This window comes from Mustela nivalis (assembly GCF_964662115.1).
Source record: "Mustela nivalis genome assembly, contig: HAP1_SCAFFOLD_1263, whole genome shotgun sequence".
NCBI lineage: Eukaryota > Metazoa > Chordata > Mammalia > Carnivora > Mustelidae > Mustela > Mustela nivalis.
Genome location: NW_028135401.1, coordinates 56,227 through 76,029, shown reverse-complemented (window position 1 = coordinate 76,029; position 19,803 = coordinate 56,227). Strand labels below are relative to the sequence as shown.

The following is a 19,803-nucleotide window of genomic DNA, read 5'->3' as shown; positions in this document are numbered from 1 at the left end:
GGCAGAGCAGCCGTGGTCTGCCTGAGATGAGGGCTCCCGGAGTCACGGCCAGGTAAGCACACCCGCAGACATGGGCACAGATGACACGAAGGGTAAGTGCAAGGTTCCCTGAGGACCCGCAGCGGGGCGCCTGACCCGGCTCTGAGGGGATGTGTCCGGGGGAGAAGACTGAGACTCTGGAAATCCTGGAGGAGGAAGGAGGTGTCGTGTGAGAGGTGTCGGCGTGAGCTGGTACTGGACCCCAGGGGTCTCGGAGAGGGGTGGGCAGAGGCACCGAAGCAGGGGTGCATACATAAGGTCTGAGCTTCTCAAGACCACCATGAAGACCCTGGGGCAGAGCTGGCGGCGGGGGGGGGGCGAGCCCCACCGGATCAGGAGGGAGGTGGGGCTGAGGACAGGCTGAGGAGCTAGGACTGGACTCCACGGGCCATGGAGAAGCCCACAGGGGCTGGCAAGTAGGGCAGAACTGTCCTTCACATAGAGTTGTTCCCACAGTGGACGCCGGCAAAGCATTCTGGAGACAGAGTCAGAACGTGGGGAGCAGCCAGGTCTGGGAGACCCTGCCCTGACAGGGTGGTGAGGACAGAGCAACTGCCGTGAAGGTGAAGCGCTGGCATCCTGGTGGCCCCATTACCAGCAGGTGGCCCTGGGGAAGTCACCGACCAAAAAGTGTATTCGGCACCGAAGGTGTGTTGGGATGTATCAGCGAAAAAACAGTAGAAAATGCCTACATACCCTGATGAGGGGGGAGAGCAAACAAAATAAAAACCAAACAATGCAGCATAAATAGTGTGGGTGGCAGAAGGTGGCCGACGGGTGCTAGGATCAAAACCGAGCTGGGTGAGGGGGCCAGGAATGCGGGGTGGCCGTGTGGGCCTTCCTGAGCACAGACTGGAATGGGGTGACGGAGTGAGCTGTGGGAGCCCAGAGCAGAGCTGGATGGAGGCCCCAGGGTGCGGTGAGCTGGAAGATGAGCAAGGAAGGCCACAGGAAGGGAACGTGCACAGGGACAAGGGGTGCGGGAAACCTAGCCTGGACCCGTCAGATGGGGCAGCAAGCAGAGGTGTAGCCTGGCCTGACCTGGGTGTTGGCAGGAGCGCTCCGGCTCAGAGAGGTGGCCGGGGGCTGAGCGCAGAAGCGGGGAGGCCGTGGTGGGAATCCAGGCGAAAGGAGCAGACGGGCCGGGACATCAGGAGGGCCCGCCGGCACGGCACACAGGTGCGTGGGACGGGGACGCCCAGGTGTGGGGGTTCAGCACCGGAAGGCAGCACTCCTGTCAACCACGACGGGAGAGATGCAGGAGGAACAGTTTTGGAAAAGGACCAAGGGTTGAATTTCAGATAGCTTAGAGCCTTCCCATTAATAAGACCTCAGTCTCCTTATCTGTAGAATGCGGAGGATAATGGCACCTTCCTATCAGGGCTGTGAAAATGAGATTAACAGAGAGAGAGCAGAGAGAGGCATAGTTAGTAACTGGCATCCAGCAAAGGCTCAATAAACACTAGTTACTCTAATGATAAGATCACACGGTGATAAGAGATGATGTAAGTGATATTTTGGTTATAGATGGGGGAGGTGGTGGGAATAAGACTAAACAGTAAACTCAAGGGCTTAAAACACCCAGCTTCCTTTCCTGCCTCTTCCCTCCCAGTTCACCCATCGGCCCCCAACTGGCTCAAAGGAACTGATAAGGGGTGAAGAGCTACGGGGTCGGGGGAGGGCAGGACCGCACCTCCATGTTTCACCCGCCGCCCTGAATCCCTGGGGGTGCCTTAAAGCAGTTTCCCAACCGGGGCACCACGGGGATTTTGGAATATTGTAGGCTAATGGGCAGCGTCCCTGGGCTGTACCTAGTAGGTGCCAGCAGCAGCTCCTCCTGGACTAGGACAACCAAAAATGTCTCCAGACATTGCCGTGTGTTCTCTGGGAGGCAAAATCAGCCTGGGTTGAGAACTCCTCTAAAGAAATCGTTGATACACACTCTAAACTGTTGGCCAAGTGCCGCGCTCACCCCTTCACGTACAGGAATCACTGAGGCCTCAGAACAAACGTCCTTGCAAGATTGAACAAATGAGGACATGCTGACGCAGAGGTCGCCCAGTGACCCCTCAGCCAGCCCCTCCTACTCCGCACCCAGGCAGCATTCGGACCCAGATCGTCCAAGTCCTGAACCACTGTGTGACACTGCTGTCCCAGGGAGCCTGTAAATGGGTAGAAAGCGCTCAGGGCCAGGGAGAGGGAGGCAGGACGGAGCCCTGGCTGCAGCTCCCACCGTCAGCGACCTCAAAACTGAGGCACTGCAGAGAATTTCCACAAGCTCTGCTCTCAGTAATTAAGCCGCAACCTCCTGCACTCTGGGGCCCCATGAGCAACTGCCTTAATTAATAAATTCCACACTGCAGCCTCCACTATCCAGAGCCAGGCTCCGCGTTCTCGAGGCGCGCTCCACCAGCATGAGCACAACAGGTCTAATAGCAGCTCTGGCGAGTCAGGGAGCCTGTAGGACGCAGCGGCGTTCTCCCGGGATGAGCCTGGGGTAAGGAGTTCCTCCCGCGCTGGCCAACCCGAGTTCAACCCTGGTCCGAAGCTCCTTCCTGCTCTGGGAAGCCAGGCAGAACAACAGTGATAATTACTGCTGTTGCTGGAGCCTTCTCCAAGGGCCAGGCACGCGCCAGTCACACTCATCACAGGGCCTTGTTCAATTTTAGTCCCACAACAAGCCTGCAAGGTAAGAATTATTCCCATTCGACAGATAAGACAACTGCAACTCGGGGATGGTAAGTGACCTGCCCAAGGCCACGGAGCTGAGAAGTGACGGGGCCTGCATCCTATCAAGGCCCTCCTGGCTCAGGAGTTGGGAGAAGCCTCAGCCATTTTAACTGAAATTAAAATGAAAATCCACTTTACAGAAAAAAAATAGAAAAGGAAAAAAAATGGCCAGAGCCCCAAACTCCTGCCAGTCAGAAAAGAAGATAATGAGCCTAAGGCAGCTAAACACAGTGAATGATCCTTGATGGGATTGGAGTTGGGTGGGGGGGGGGCATAAAGGCCATTACTGGGCAATTAGGGAAGCTTTACTAGGGAGCATTGATTAGATAATGGTATTGTATCAATGCTGTGTGTCCTGCTGAATGGGATTTTATCCCGGGTGCTCTGGAAAACACCCGGAGCCTTAAGCAGGACAGGCTGGAGTACTAAGGGTAAAACATCTCAGTGCTTGCAGCTTCCTCTCAAAGTTTCAGGGGGAAAAGGTGTGTGCGCGTTAAGTGTGTGTGCGTGTGCACAGGGAGTGTGTGAGCAGCTATGGCAAAGGGTTAATGCTGCTGACACTAGGTAAAGGGCATACATAGTTCACTATTTCAACTTCTCTGCAGATTTGAAAATGAAAAGTCAGAAAAACACTGAAAAGCCACGGGGAAAGGGCCCCTCCTTGCTCCTCAGAGACCCCCCCCCCACCACCTGTGGGAAGCTGTGCACAGCCCGACCTAAAAACCCCGCTGCGGGGGAGCATCTCTGAGGCTTGAACACGGATGAGCCCCGCTCATCTCTGGCAGCAGCGCTAGGGGCGCAGGAGTGCGTGCAAACTCCTGGGGTCCAAAGTCACCCCCCAAACACCTCCCACGTCAGAGCTGCAACCCACCCATCACAGCAAGGGAAACGAAGCTGTCACATCAGCCCTTGGGTGAAGGTTCCTGCAGCGTGAAAATCAAATCCCCAGGACCAGATTCCAGGCGAGCCAACAGCACTAGAGCGCGGCCACCCTGCTCTGCTGTCCCGTCCGGCCCTGCTGTCCCGACAACCATGGGGAAGGCAGCCGCACAGAAGGGCGAGGTTAAGCTGGGAAGGGGGCGCCTGGAAGCATCGGGAGGGCCTCCAGGATAAGACTCCCCTTCAGAGCAAAGCCGGCAGGCACACGGCATCTAAGGGAACACCTGAGGGTGCCTCTCATGTCACATAAGCCAAAGGGCTCTAGGGGGCGCCTCGGTGGCTTAGCCAGTTAAACCTCTATCTGCTGATTTCCGGCTCAGGTCAGGATGTCAGGATCCAGGGCTGGAGCCCCGTGCTGGGCTCTGCACTCAGCGGGGGAGTCAGCTGGAGAGTCTCTCTCCCTCTCCCTCTGCTGCTCCCCTACTCTCTACCCCAAATAAATTTTCAACAACAAAAAAGGGCTGCAGGACAGGCACAGACCTGCCCAGAGAGGGCTCCCCGGGACCTGCATGCTGGACAAGAGGCGAGAAGAAAGGGGCTCCCCCACAGCCTGGCCTGGGCAGGGCCAGGTGGCCAGACCCCTGCTGTCCACCACATCCCTGAGTGGTGGGGGTGCTCAGCCGGGGGCATGTTTTGATGTCGGAAGAGTTTCTGGTCGTTGTAACAGGGAGGATGCTAGTGGGAAGGAGCCGGGGATGCTGCTGAACCCCTAGGATGTCTGTGGTAACCCGGGCCTCCACTACCCTTCAGGGGCCGCCTGAGAGGTACCAGCTGCACCGCGCTCCTTCAACACCTCTGGGCCTTAGCAGCTGCGGGTGCCTTGGCCTAGAACGCCCTTCCCTACTTACTGTTCTCTGCTCTGTACCACCTTCCTTGGGCTGCCCTGAGCCCTGTGTTCCCACCTGTGCAAATTTCCCGTCTCAAGGTGCCGGCTGACATCAGCACCCCGCCCCTCCGGGGTGTCTGCACATCTCCTCCACCTCCAAGCTGGAAGTTGTCTGCGGCCAGGCCCCAGGCAGCCTTATTCTCAGAGACATTAAAATGAACCCACACTGGGGCGCCCGGGTGGCTCAGTGGGTTAAAGTCTCTGCCTTCAGCTCAGGTCATGATCCCAGGGTCCTGGGATGGAGTCCCGCATCATCGCATCAACGGGCTTTCTGCTCGGCAGGGAGCCTGCTTCCCCACCTCTCTCTGCCTGCCTCTCTGCCTGTCAAATAAATAAATAAATAAATAAATAAATCTTAAAAAAAAAAAAAAAAAAAAAGAACCCACACATCTCATTAAATGTAATTCCTCCCTAACTCATAGAGGAAGCTGATACACTGGATGGTGGTAGGCCGGGGGGGGGGGGGGTGGACAGGGCTGCCAGTCACATCTGGGGCTCTGTTACATGAATGAACAGATTTGGGGAGCCTGTTAGAGTCACCTGGGAACCACAAAGGAGCCCCTGCCTCCATGGTGTCGCACAGAGAATCTGAGACATGGAGGAGTGGAAGGGGCCTGTCTCTATGGACTGTGGAATGTTGCCAAGGCTGCGCTGATATGAGGCATCTGTTTAGAACTTCTGGCTTAAAAAACTGTTTTCCTATGATTTTGGCAAAAAAAAAAAAAAAAAAGGCCTCAGATATTGCTCTCTTCATGCCCTGATTTGGGTGAGACACCCCCCCCCCCCCCACTTTTCACAGCTAAGAAGCGGTACCTGGCAGGCCTGCCCTGCAGCCCTCGCCGCCGGCCAGCTGAGAACAATGCAAACAGGAAGGGGACAGCGAGCAGGAGGAAGTCTCCCCAGCTGCACAGGGACACTCCCGATCCTGGCTAAGTTGTGAGGCTGACGGAGGGACACGCAGGTGGTGGTGGTGAACTCCCTACACAACAGGGGAATCAGGACAGAAGGAAAAAGGCTTCTTTTGACCTGATTTTAAAAGATTCTTTTTTCTTCCTGGAGAACAGCTGGAGCCCTGAGACCCGGCCCAGCCAGAGCCCGAGACCCGAAGTCAGGAACCAGCGCGCCTACAAAACCCAGCTCCAGATCTTCCTGGGACTCAGTCTGATTCGTGACCCTCGGCCGCTGGCAGGTTCCAGGGAGTGGGTAATGCAGACTTCAGAGCGCTTGTCTATTTATAAGTGAATGGAGGAGCTAGAAGCTTCGGCTCTTGAAAAAGCACACTCTGTCCCCAGTCCGTCCCAGGCTGCGTGACCCTGACCGCGGGCTGAGCACCTGGTGGTGTCCAGAGCCACCGCGTGCAAGCTGGTGACAGAAGGACCCCTTTTCTCTCCTGTGACCTAGATACGACACCTGGGATGCCCCCCACTTGCTGGCGCCCCTGCTCCCCTCCACCAAGGAAAAACTCACTTGGCATTGCTGGGCAGTCTTCTGAGGGAGAGAGCTGAGGCCCACTGCGGGCCTCGTGGGAAGGAGCCTCGCCAGAAGGTTTCACAGACCTTGTGTCGCCTCCAGAGAAGGAGGCCAGAATGGAAATCTCAGCCCATGAAGTCCTGTCAACCCCACTGGCCGCAGCTACGTCAATTTCTGCAGGGTCACCATTTAACATTTTTTAATTAAACTGGGAAATTAAAAAAAAATTTTTTTTTTTAAAGAGGAAGAGGAAAGATGCCCAGTGCTATTTCTTTATCAGCAGCTGCATGAGGAACCTTCCCTCAGAAACCTATGGACGCGTTCACGCCACCCTCGTGATGGCAGGGACAAGCCTCGTTCTCAAAGGCAGGCCCAAGCACAGCCCTGGCCCTCCCCTCCCTTCCCCCACGCTGGTCTCCCCAGCTCTTCTCCCTGTGCCTCAGCCCCCCTCCATCCCTTCCCTCCATTAAAGTCTCTTATAATTGGTTCAAATAAGTAAGCGTCCTGAATGGGTTCACTGCATCCCCTCAGAATCCCAGGGCCAGGAAGGCCTCCAACTTCCTGTTGCAAGAATTAGGTCATTAAATCAATGGGGTCGCCTGCCGGGCGAGGGCTTGGTCCCCTGGTTGTGTCCCCAGAGGCAGCAGGCTGGCTGCCTCCTGGCCTCCAGAGCCAGCAGGCCCTCAGGGACCCAGCTCTGGGGAGGACTGTCTTTAGGATCTGGCTGGGAGGCTCGGTCAGAAGCAGGGTCTCCCGGGTGAATATCCTTCCCATAGACTCTTATGAAAATAAGTTGTAAGGGGGCGCCTGGGTGGCTCAGTGGGTGAAGCATCTGCCTTCAGCTTAGGTCATGATCTCAGAGTCCTGGAATCAAGCCCCACATGGGGCTCCCTGCTCAGCGGGGAGCCTGCTTCTCCCTCCCCCCCCGCCCCCCCGCCATGTGCTCTCTCTCTCTGTCTTTCCCCGCTCTCGAAAATAAATAAATTTTAAAATCTTAAAAAAAACAAACAAGAAGCTTTAGGATCACTGCCTTCTCTTTCCTGTAAGCTTTCAACATACAGGTATGTGTTAATTTGCATAAGACATAGGTATGTTTGTTGACCTCAAAACCATACTCACCCTGTCGCTACACTCACCCCGGTGCTACAATCTGCAAGGATCCATTCTACCCACAGGCTCCATAAGCCACACTGTTTGTTTGGATAACTGCTTCTGCTCTAGGACACAGGCAGTGCCCTCCCCCCTCCTTTCCCTCCAGCTACCTCTGAACAAAAAAATAATCCAAGGAAGGAGGAAACCTCCCCCTAAGAGGCTGCGAAGACCAAGTTTCCTCCCTCTCTAAATGTTTAACAAGCTGATAATCAAAACCAAAAATGTTTTAAACAAAGACAACTCCAGAATCCACATGTGTTTATTCTATTAGGGGGGGGGGGCGGGGGGGTGTTGGTAATATGAAGATGAGTACATCCCGGGGGCCACAAAACTCCAGCCTGAGGGCAAACGTGGTGGTGGCTGGAGAGGTGAGGGACCGTCAGGAAAACACCTGTGCTCCCAGGGGGCGGGGAAAACGCAGCACCTAACACAGCAGAAATCTGGCCAAGGTCACCTAGCTCCGGGCCACCACAGAGACACTCAGAACAGTGGACCGAAATGGACTGGAGGCTGCCAGGGGCCCATGTGAAGCCTGAGAAAGAAACCGTCCCATTCCCAATGGGTGTAGGCACCAACACCCAGACCAGGCACACCCAGATAATCCAGTTCAGCAGCCAAATCCCCATCATCCATTTGTAATGACATCCTTCATTCCCAAAGCCACGAAACCATTAGTCACCAAGCCACGGACGGGGAGCAGAAGCTCCCAGCAAAACTGGCTTGTTACCACTCCCCTGGCAAAAAAAAAAAAAAAAAAAAAAAGCTCCTGGTTTTACAAGCCAGATACCCACCCAAGACTGTCCCATTTCATAAAATGAGACGCAGGAGTCTTTTACCAGCCCGTGTCCACGTAATGCAAGTGGAGCCTGACCTCCTGCAAAAACTCACAGCGGCGAAGAAAAAGCTTCGATCAAGGTTCGCAGACAGAGAGGCTAATGGCACTACAGACTAGTGTGATGGTATTCTCGACGCTGCGGCTTTCAGTCTCAGAGAACCAAACTTCCTTGCAAATTTACTTGAAGCACATAATGCAGTATGGAAACAAAACAAGGATACCAGCACCAATGCGCACTGGTCCTTAAATGCTTCTAGAAAAGCCATGTACGTCTGCCAGAAAGAGACTAGGTCATAAAAATGTCCAACTCCAAAAAAGAGTAACACCCAAAGAAGAGGTTCCTAAGAGCAAGGGAAATAGACCACTGAGCGTGCTGGAAGGGAAGAAGAAGCCAGAAACCGAGGACGGTAGCCCAGGACGCCAAGGGAAAGCCAGGCAAAGCCTACGGAACCAGACCAAAATAGACTTCAGATGGAACAAAGTTGGGGGTTTTTTCTCCTCACCTTTTTATTATGACAAATGTCAAAGCCATGGAAAAGCTGAAAGATTGGTACAGGGAACACCCCAATACGTGCCCTGAGAGTCACCGCTGGCTAACGTTTTGCCATGTTTGTCTCATGTCTCTCCATATTGTGGGCATATGGGGGTGTGCAGCCCGTTCTTCTTCCAGAGCTATTTGAAAGTAAGCTGTGGGCATCACAATCCTTTGCTAAACGTCTCATCACTGTCTCCTAAGGCCATCCTCCCACATACAACAGGGACACTACTTGTACCCCCAAGGAGTTTCATACTGACCCAGAAATATTCCATGATATATACCCTTGTCCCAGTTTCCCAGTCCCCCCTCCGCAGCCATCACTGGTTTTTGTTGTTGTTATTGTTTTTAAGATTTTATTTTTAAGTCATCCCAACACCCAACATGCGGCTTGAACTCCTGACCGTGAGACCCTGGCCGTCACTGGTTTCCAACCCAGGATCCAATGGAGGATCTCAAGTGCATTGGGTCCCCATAATCTTTCCTGTCCCTTAGCCTGGAATGGTTCACCAGCTTTTTGTTGTCTATCACGACATGAACAATTTTTAGAGTCCAGGAACACTGTCTCTAGGACATCCCACAATCAGGATTTGCCTAACTGCTCTCTAGAATTAGAATAAGGCTAACTGTGGGGCACCTGGGTGGCTCTGTTGGTTAAGCGTCTGCCTTCGGCTAACCTCATGATCCCCGGGGTCCTGGGATTGAGCCCCATATCTGCCTCCCTACTCAGCGAGGAGCCTGTTTCCCCCTCTCCTGCCTCCCAGCTTGTGCTCTCTTTGTCATATAAATAAAATTTTAAAATCTTCAAAAAAATAAAATAAAATACCACCAATCAAAAGAATCCCATGGAACCATTAAAATGAGTAAAATAGTTCTAAGTGACCTGAGATAGAACTTAACCTCTCCATGCATCAGTTTACTCGTCTGCAAACTGTGGACAATAACAGTACTTAGTTCTCAGAATTTGTGGGAGGAGTACACAAGTAATGTAAGTAAAGCACTTTTTAAACAATAGCCAGCACACAGGAGGCATCTAGCATGTGACTCCTGATTTCAGGGTTATGAGTTCAAGCCCCACATGGGGTGTGGAGCCTATTTAAAAAAATAAAAATAAAAATAAAAGCAACACTACCCAGCACACAGGAAGTGCTCGAGAGGTATTAGCTAAATGATGACAACAACGATGGTGTTGGTAGAGAATGAATTCCTGTATTTACAGTGAGATGAAAAAAAACAGATGCAGAACCCTGCGTACGATGCGTGGAAACAATCAGTGTGTGTCAGGCATGAGTGTGCAATCACAAGTGTTCATGATGCGTGTGCACACGTGTAGAACGTCTCTGGTTAAGATGCACAGGACACGGGTTGACGGTGGTCTCTCCTAGGGCAGAGATGCCAGGAAGGAAGGCAGTATAGCCTCTTGAATTCTATACTGTGCTTCGATGACCCAGGCCCAAAGAAATGAATGCTACTTTCTAAAGGAAGGGGAATGGGGTCAGAAGACAAGAGTGAGAGAGCGTTCTTCCCCTGGGTGGTCCCGCCGGTCCAGGAAGTGCTTGGTGGGGAGCATTCAGGCTCTTCGGTCACGGCTCTTGGGCCTAAAAACCCTCTTCTCTCCCCTAGAGACAGACCGTGCACAGCCGACACCTGCAGCAAAAGCGAGGTGACGGTACACGCGGGTGTACTCTCGGGTGGAGAGGCAGCTTCCCCCTCGGGGCTGCAGAAGGATCTACTCGCCCAGCCGACGCCGCTCCTGCTGGACGTGTAGGCCCCACCACGCCCTCTACTCGTCGTGCCGACCCCGCTCCAGAAGGCTGCGCAGTGCAGCAAAGCAGAGCCAGGGCCCTGGGGAGACACCCCACAGCCGACCTGCTAACTTGTAGGCCCCACCAAGTCCTCCTAAAAATCACCAGCACCCCATCTTCCTGCAACGCCAGCAATCAGCTGGAGGAATGCCACGTGCCTTGAGAGGCCACCAGGCAGTGGCAACAGCAGGACAGAGAGACAGAGGGTCGGGGGGGTGAGGGGATGACACGCTGCCTCAGTTGGGAAGTGGAACACACGGTCAGCAACGGCCCTCACACATGTCTGAGATCATGGCTTACCCAAGCTGACCCTACCATCTCTGTAAATACGACTGGATCATTCGGGGGCTCAGAACTACTTTACCTGCCAAAACCCCCCAAATCATCTTTGCAGTATTCACACCGTCATGGCTATAAATCAGCCTTCTTCCACCCCACCCCCACCCCCAGGGAAGAAACGGAATCACAAAGAGCAAAAATCATTCAAATGTTCTCTACCTGAACAGAATAGAAGGAAACTGGAAGGTCCAAAACATTTCAGTTCATATTCCTGCAGCAGAACATTCTGTGAGAGGCGAGGGTCAGGAGGGGACTGTGCAGAGCCAGGGCTGCCTGGAGCAGGGGGCTGCGAGCCTTGGTCTGGGGGCGGGGGTTGCTGTCAAGGCTAACCCATGACCTTGGAAACGGGGTCTCCGGTTTGCCTGGTGATCTAGCAGGAAGAACAAGGGTAGGGCCCACGTCAGGAAAGGTGTTTGAACCCACAGGGATCCTGACCCCCACAGGAAGCTTCACTTGCAGAATCCAGGCCTGCGAGATGACGAGGCAGTAACTTCATCTGTCTTGGAGCTGTTACTCAGCTCAGGGGCACGGACCGCAGGAGTCCAGCAGCAGGAAGCATGTGGGTGGATACTCAGGAGATAACTCCGGCCTGAGAGAAGCTTACTTGGAGCTGGTCTCCGAAAGCCTCCCACCCGGCTCTCCACGTGGCAGAGGACATGGAAGTGGGTCACTTTCTCCTGGCTGAACCAGCGTCACTGTGGGCTCCAAGCACACTGAAAGAAGTCGGGGACACTGAGTGACCTGGCCTTCTTGCCGGGCCGGCTGTTTCCTCCTGATCGGGCGCAGAATGGTGATCGGCCCCCGGACTGAAAGGGTGGCGAATGAGCGCCAGGAAGGCAGTGACATGTCAGGGGCTGGGTGAAAGTGACGTCACCCCGGAGCATGCTGTGCTGGGTCTTCCTCCCACTCTGAATATGGGCAGCTGCCCCTGCCGGCTCTTTGTCCTCTCCACCCAGCCCTGCTGGAGGGACAGAGGAAGAACACTGTGTGCTTTCCCATGACCTGCGGGGCCTCCCTGACCTCGCTCTTTGAAGGGATCCTGAGGCCTGATGCAGGGAAGACTTGGGGAAGAAATAACCCTCGCCCCCCCCCCCCACTGTGTACAAATCGACCCCACACAGGTGTCTACAGGCACCAGTTCGGGAGCCCCGTGGGCCTGCTGGAGAGCACCAAGCAGCTCACCCCAGAGCCCACCTGCTGCCATATGCTTGCTTTCCCGAAGGAGACCGGACAGGCAGGAGAGACCAGGTCTAGTGGTCATTTCTAAAGAAAGGCACCAGATTGGTGGCATAAATTAAAAAAAAAAAAAAAATTGGGAGGAGCCCATGATCATTCCTTCCTGACTTGAACTCAAGTAACAAAGAGTTGAGGCTTTAAGTGGAAATGAGCTCTTACTGCCCACACCAAGTGCAGCTTTTATTACATATGACACAAAAAGGCTCTAAGCTATTAGCTCTTCCCCTGCCCTTCTGGGAAGCCAAACACACTCTCCTACACCTTAATGCCCACCTAGGGTAGGTACCCAGGGGAGCCCATGTGCACACCCGGAAATTATATTCTGACTCCTGAGAGTTCAAAACACTCACCAACACATTCTCTCTTTAGTCCAACGACTCCATCCAGATAATAAGCCTCTTGGCCTTAGACTGTAAGCTTTGCATGGGGAAGAACTATTTTAACCCTGCTCGTCACCATACTTCCGTGCCTACCATGGAGTCCAGGCTGTAATCAAGTTCTGTAAATATTTATTAACTGAATCAGTGAATCATTAGAAGGAAGAACGTATGAAAGATGGCCATCACTTCTTGGCATCTCTGTATCCTTGGCTTATCTCATAAAGACATCAGAGCCAGTATTAGGCACCAAGCCCTTCATCCCCCTTCTCTGTCTTGCCCTCACCGCCCTCGATCATGTTGTGAAGCATACAGACCTGTGTACAGAAGCTTATACACTACAACACAACCAGGAAAAATGGAGAAACAGTCATGACCCTCAATCCTTAAGAAACTCCAGAAGGAGGAAAACAATGTTTTGGTGCAGCTGTGTCCACCACGCAAGGACACCTCTCCCTCTTGGGACTGTTGTCTTTCCCTTTTAACAAGGCTTCATGGAGGATCAGGGCATAATGGGTCTTTAATAACCGAGTATAACAGCAATTGGTGCCCAGCGCCCTTTCATAAAAGAAGTTCAAAAGCACTTTGGCTCAAACATCACAATGCCCCTGGGAGCTATGAAGGTACAAGTATCATTATCCCCATTTACAGTTGGGGAAAGTAAGGTAAAGGGAGGTTAATTAGCATGCCCAAGGCCAGCTGAGACAGGGAAAGGGTGCAGGATTTGCAGCTAAGTCTGGCCGCCCTAACACTGTCACCCACGCGGGGCTCAAGAGAGATTTTTCTCTTCTCTACTGTTCCTGCTGAGAAGCAGTATCTAACATGGGGCTCCGAGCTCGTGACCAGGAGACACACTGCCCGGGTTTGAATCCTGACTGTTCCTGACTAGCTTGATCTCTAACCAATTACTTAGTCTTTGCAGGCTTCAGCGTCTGAATGTGCAAATTAGCACTAATGGTGTAGATCTCTGAAATCGGGGTGAGGGTTGAACGAGACGATGTATGTAAAATGCCATGTTCATTCATTTTCTCAATGAACACTATGACTCTCATTGAAAAAAAAATGATTACTTGACAAAAGGGTTGCACCCACTCTGGGCTTAGTTTTTACAAGGCTACAGATGACATATGACTAACAGGCATTTTGGATTCTGCCAATGAAATGTCCCAGGAGCCCGAGAATGACTTGCAACACCAAGTTTAGACTCCCACTGGCTTGTGTTGGCCTCTCAAGGTTAGCAGAGCAAGAGGCATCGTGAACACCAACCGACAAGGGGGATGCCTGAATGGGAAGCTGGCCAACAGCACCCCGTCTAACAAGGCCAGCTCTGGATTCCCGACCAGTGGAGCCCCTAGGTTCTAAATGCCATTTCTCTGAGTGCTCTCCTGAGCTTCCAAACTGCTCACAGCCCAGACAGAACACAGCCAGCGCCTTCTAGGTACCACCACGCTCCTGATCAAACAGGAGGGGTTCATGGAAGACAGTGTGGCCAGACAGCTCCGACCCAGGGGCCTGGAGGAGAAGCGGTGGTGGGGTGGGGGACAGCAGCTACCCAGTCAATCTCAGGATACCCCCAACAAAGATGCTGACACATACATGTGTGGCCATCCCTGACGCTCACATGAAGACCAGCAGCAAAACTCTATTATTTCGGTGTCACTGCCAAGATAAGAAGCTTTAACTCGGGGTGCCTGGGTGGCTCAGTCAGTTAGGCATTTAGATGCCTTCAGGTCATGGTCTCAGGGTCCTGGAATCTGGGGGAGCATGCTTCTCTCGCTCCCTCTGCCTACTGCTCCCCCTACTTGTGCTCTCTAAAAAAATTAATAAAATCTTAAAAAATAAAGTGGGACAGGTATTAATTTTTTAAAAAAGAAGCTTTAACTCATACAGAGAGGAGCAAAGAACATACAACGTGCCGTGGTATAAGACAAGACGTTAAGAGCTGGCAATGCACGTTCATTCAACTTAAGAAACTGATTATCCTCATTCTTGGGGTTGGGGGGGCAGTAAAGAAGGTCAAAGGAATCTGCAGGACACACACACTCACACCTGGGCCTTTGTTAGCCAGCAGATGGCTCCCGTATCTCCTGGGCACCTAGGCCAGCGAAACGGGGAACCTGATGGGAATGAAGTCAACACTGCTAGCCTGTTGGCCTCCAAAAGCCTTCCCAGGACAAGGAGGGCCCACTCACTGCTGCTCCTAGCAACCCGCTCTTTCTCCTAGCATGGCCCCTCAAGGAGGAGTTCTCATGCAGTGACTTTCCACTGTTCAGAATTGATGAGTAAGATCCAAATTCCTCACCGGGGCCACAGATCCAGCCCCTGTCAACTCCTTGGTCACATGCTCCAGCTCCACGGGGCTCATAGCTCCTGCTGTCCTCTGTGCGTACCAGCCGGGTCCCCGCTCAAAGTCACCTCCTGAGAGCGAGCTAGAGTTCTATCCTGACCCCCATCCCGGTTATCTCCATCTTAGTGCCCTGTTTCATTCCCCCCATATCTCTTTTCGCCATCCTGCATTGTTTTGTTTTTATCTATCTACTGTTTGTCTCTGTCACCAGAAGATAATCTTCATTAGACCACGGGTCCTGGTGAGATCTTGTCCTTGGCTATATCCCCAGCACCTACCACAGGGCCTGGCATAAAGTAGCTGTTTAATACGTCATTCCATTCCACAAATATTTACTGAGTGCCTACAAAGTTTAGACACTGGACTACAACAGCAGACCAAAAAAAAAAAAAAGAAAAGAAAAGAAACCTCTGCCCTCAAAGAGCTTCAGTGGCGAATAAGAAACAGATAAGTAACAATGAAATGATAACTATTACTTCCACCAACCACATACTAAGTGTTTGGTGCTGTTCTAAGCATCTGATAGGTATTACCTAATTTAATCCTCCCAACAACTTCCTGAAGGATTAATATTTTCCGCATGGGGAAACCGAGGCATGGGGAGGTTAAGTTACTTGCTGAAGGTCACGCAGCTCGTAAGGGCAGAAACTAAGATAGTCTTGGTACAAAGTGCATGCTCTGATCTTTGCTGAGTGTTGAATAAGGACTTGGTCAGCACCCCCGCAGCTGTTCTCTGTAGGCAGGGCTGGAAAGAGAGCGAATCTGCAAATCTATCGAGGGGGGGCTGCCCTGCTCTTTGAGCCCAGTGAGGTGGGGAAGGCTGGCTTTCCCACTGTACTGCACCCTGGATGAGGAGGGATCTGCAGGAAGTGTGGTTTGATGATAAGACAGGGACAGGATTCCTGGCTTCTAGTTTTAGCTGCTGAGACACCCAGGCAAGTCAACTAATATCCGATGAGTTTATTTTTTGTGCAGGACACTGCTCTTGACGTCGGGAGCTATGCAAAGATGAATCCACCAGAGATCCTAGCCTCAGAAAGCTGAGAGTCAGGCAGGTACACTTGGAGCTGAAACAGAAGTAGAAATTGGCAGATGCCATTAAAAAATGTACAGACTCTATGGGATTTCGGGAGTTACATAGCCTCTAGGGGCCACAGATCCCCAGCCAGAAAAGAGAGGGCTGGCCTACACAACCCCCCAAGGTCTTCTGCCTCTGACATGTTCTGACAGCACACTTTTGGAGCAGCACAGAGATCAAGTTTTATTCTGGTTAATAGTTCAAGTGCATGGCCACTGACTGGTTGTCTCATCTACCATGAGAACAGTCCCAATTTCCTTGGGCAACATCTCACAGCATCGGCAGGGCAATAAAAATTCTCTCATTTAAATAATGCAGCCAAATATGGGGTCGAAGCCCACTGTGTTCTGTGCTCCTCCATCTCTAACTGGTTTTTAAGCCCAGAAACCCTCTTCTATCGAGGAGGAGGTGACCCTTCTGGGAACGCACTGTTGCAACGTGGAGCCCACTCCCATTCACCTCGTTCTCGTCTGTATCCCTGGGTCCAGCACAGCACCTGCCTGGTTCAAAACAGGGGCTGAGCAAGGTGAGCTGAGCTAAACCTGCCTATGATCTAGAAATTATCTGCTATACATATAAATCTGAGTTGGTGTTTCCTGACATTTTGCTTTCCAGCTCTCAGCCTCTCCTGGGGGGGTGGGGTGGGAGGGAGGTGCAGGCTCTTCACTTTTACCCTTTTACCACCACCAGCTTGGTCCCCGGAGCCACCTCCGCCTCTTGCCTGTAAGCTGCAGTCGTCTACCTGCCCACTGCTATCCCCGCTTCTCCCTTTGTGCCTTACAATCCAGTCTCTATACGGCAGCCAGAACCATCTTTGAAAACTTAGATCTTATCACCTCTCTGCTTAAAATCCTCTAACAGCTTCTAACTGCCCTTGGAATAAGATCCAAACTGGTTCTTCATAGCAGCACTTAATGCCACTGGAATTATGTTGATATTTGTTTACTCCTTCCTCTTTAGAGTGTCGGCTTCGGGAGGGCAGGGGCTGGGTCCGTTTTCACCACCTGGAGCCTGGGTGCTGGACATGGTGCCTGTCCTACAGAGAGCGCTCACCACTGAACGGATGAGTCTCCATCTCACAGAGGTAACTTGCATTTTACAAGGTTCCTCACTAACTCCACCAGAAAACCACAAATGACACCCTAAAGTTCAACAGCCAGCACCTTTTTTATGATTCAAAGTCCTGCTTTAAATCAGAGGAAACTGGCATCTCTGGACACTTTAATGGCCCGAAAGATGAGTATCATTTAGGGTCTAAAGCCTGGACCAAGAGTCCAGTAGTTCCAGCACGGAGCTAAGATCCAAAGCACTTGGAAATAAAACCGCAGGACAAACTCTGACTTGCCTCCAGGTCCCATGCAGACATAACCCGTGCCTCGATTTACCCAAAACCAGGAACAAGAGCCCAGTAGTTGCAGCAGCGAGCTAAGATCCAAGGCACTTGGGAACAAAACTTTAGGACAAACTCTGACTTGCCTCCAGGTCCCACACCGACACACCCTGTGCCTCAATTTACCCAGCAGCCGGCCAGGCACACTTCCCTAAGTTCTTTGAGTGACAGGAGACAAAATAATTAACAGCTCCAGCATACTTAGATTCTCAGATAGGAGGTGCTGCAAGCCACACATCTCATTATTCATAAAACTCTTGATTTGCTGCCAACGCAAACCTCCTCCTTGGCCTTCCCAGGGGCTAACCTGACAGCAGGTACTGCTCAGACAAGTTCAGTGCACGAGAAAGGAAGGCATGCGGGGCCTAACAGAGGGTGGGTGTCCAGACCTATCTAGGTACCTGGGTTACCACGTTCAAGGATAAGGAAGGTGGTTGGGTGGGGGTGACCAGAAGGAGGTGACAAGTGCAGTTTGGAGCTCCCGGTGGTTCATTTGGATCCACACCCGCCATACAGGTGGCACATGTGCCTGCAGTATGCGCCTTCCAGGAGCAGTCACCGGGAGCGGTGGAATGGGGAAGCGACCGTTCAATCACACGAGAGGGAGGAAGGGCGGCCCCGGGGCCAGACCTTGGCAGCATTTACTTTGGGGACAGACGGAGGGGCTCTGCACGGAAAGGTCGGGATGCTGAGCGCGGGGAGCAGGTGAGGGGGGAGTCGGGAGGGTACGGGACCTGGAGTGCTGACAGACGGTGACAACCGCGCCGACGCGGCGGCGAACAACGGGGTGGGCGGCTCGGACACCTGTGGAGGCGACCCCTGGGCGAAGGGGAGGAAGGCTGGAGGGTGGTCTGTGGCGGCGTCCGCGGCGGCGAGCGGCGGGAGGCGGGAGGCGGCGGCCACCAGGCGGGGCGCGGAGGCCGGGCCCAGACCAGGGCGCCGCGCCGGGGGCCAGCCAGTGGGTCCGAGAGGGTTCGGGGGCGCCCTCCTCGGCCCCTCCCCGGGAGACAAAGGGCCGGCGGCTCCCCAGAGCCCCCGCGCGGCGCTGTGGGCGCGGGGACGGCCTCGGCGCTTACCTGGGCCGCCCGACCCGGCCGGGCCGGCGGGGGCTGCGGGTCCGTGCACCGCGCGCGGCGGCCTGTTCCGGGGCGCGCTCAGCCCGAGCAGCCGCGGCGGCGGCGGCAGCAGCAGCAGCAGAGGCGGCGGCGGCGACGGCGGCGGCGGCGGCGGCAGCAGCAGCAACAGCAGCAGCGGGAGCGGCCGCCTGAGCCTCCGCCTCCCGCTCCGTGAGTCACCGCGGCGGGGTGGGAGGGAGGCGCCAGGCCGCCGGGGGAGGGACCCGCGGAGGGGGCGGCATCTGGCTCCGCGCGGGCGGCGGAGGCGCGGCCACCGCAACGCCCCGGGTGGGGTAGGGTGGGGGGCGGGGTGTGTCGGGAGTGGGAGGTGAGAAGGGCCGGGCGCCAGGGGAGGGACGTGAGAGTGGGGCGGGGCTGCGGGGCCGTGGGGCGCCCATTGGTTAACTTGGCCTACGGGGCGGGGCCTTCTGCATACGAGGCGGGTGCCGAGTGGAGCGCGGAGACGTTCATTGGGCTCCTCGGGAGAAGGTGGGGCCAGGGATCCCGGGGCGGGGCCACGAGATGGGCGGGTGGAACAGGGTCGCGGGTAGTGGCCGAGCCGCGCTCTGAGCAAAGGGGTGGAGCGGAGCGGGGGCGGGGCGGGTGGGCAGGGGAAGAGGGGCGGGGGCTCGGAGGAGGCGGCGGTCTGAGGGCGGAGCCCGGATTAAGGATGGTGCTGGCTCTGCGGTGAAGCGACTCTTGCCTGTGCCTTAGCGGCTCCAGGAGCCAGAGATCCGGTAAAAATAATGGCCTCTCCCACGCACGAGTCTGTGTTTAGAAATGGGAGCGGTCAGACAGGGCGGAATCCTCGGCGAGGCCGGTTTCTCCGGGACCCCTGAAAAATCTGAAGCGGACGAGGTTGCAAAACATTGAGAGGCGTGGTCTTCCTGCGCGGTGGAAGTGGAGCACCCCTACGTTAGGGGCAGCTGGGCCCGATCTTGAATTGGAGGCCTGTCTGACCTGGGATCCACGGAGCCCAGAAAGCTCAGGGATGGGCCTGCGTGGGTCCGTTAAACTTAAACTATCATGAATCATGGTGGGGAGAACATCTTCCTTGGGGAGAAAGGGTCCACGATTAAAATGTTTCTGTATCTGCTAGATGGCTCTGTCTGGAGAGAGTACAGGGTTAGGGTTAGGGTTAGAAACAGCCCTTTGGGGGCAGAATATGAATTGCTTTGAACACCCACTTTCCCTTTTTTTTTTTTTTTTTGAAAGATTTTATTTATTTATTTGACAGAGATCACAAGTAGATTGAGAGGCAGGCAGAGAGAGAGAGAGAGAAGCAGGCTCCCTGCTGAGCAGAGAGCCGGATGCAGGACTCGATTTCAGGACCCTGAGATCATGACCTGAACCGAAGGCAGCGGCTTAACCCACTGAGCCACTCAGGTGCCCCCCACTTTCCCTTTTAAAGGGACACGTGTCTTTTTTTTTTTTAATATTTTATTTAATTATTTGACAGAGAGAGATCACAAGCAGGCAGAGAGGCAGGCAGAGAGAGATGAAGGGAAGCAGGCCCCCTGCTGAGCAGAG

At 53.8% G+C, this 19,803-nt stretch overlaps 1 protein-coding gene across 2 annotated transcripts in view; it reads right to left on the bottom strand.

Annotated features, from left to right (window-relative positions):
- CTNNBIP1 (catenin beta interacting protein 1) overlaps positions 1 to 18,481 on the bottom strand; it is a 47,743-nt gene extending 29,262 nt beyond the window's left edge. Inside the window, exon 1 of one of the 2 annotated variants that reach the window (XM_082750548.1) lies at positions 18,235 to 18,481. The gene's annotated coding sequence lies outside the window, so the exon portion shown is untranslated. The remainder of the gene's footprint in view (positions 1 to 18,234) is intronic. The other variant, XM_082750546.1, reaches the window with a different exon arrangement.
- Between the last annotated feature and the right edge of the window lie 1,322 nt (positions 18,482 to 19,803).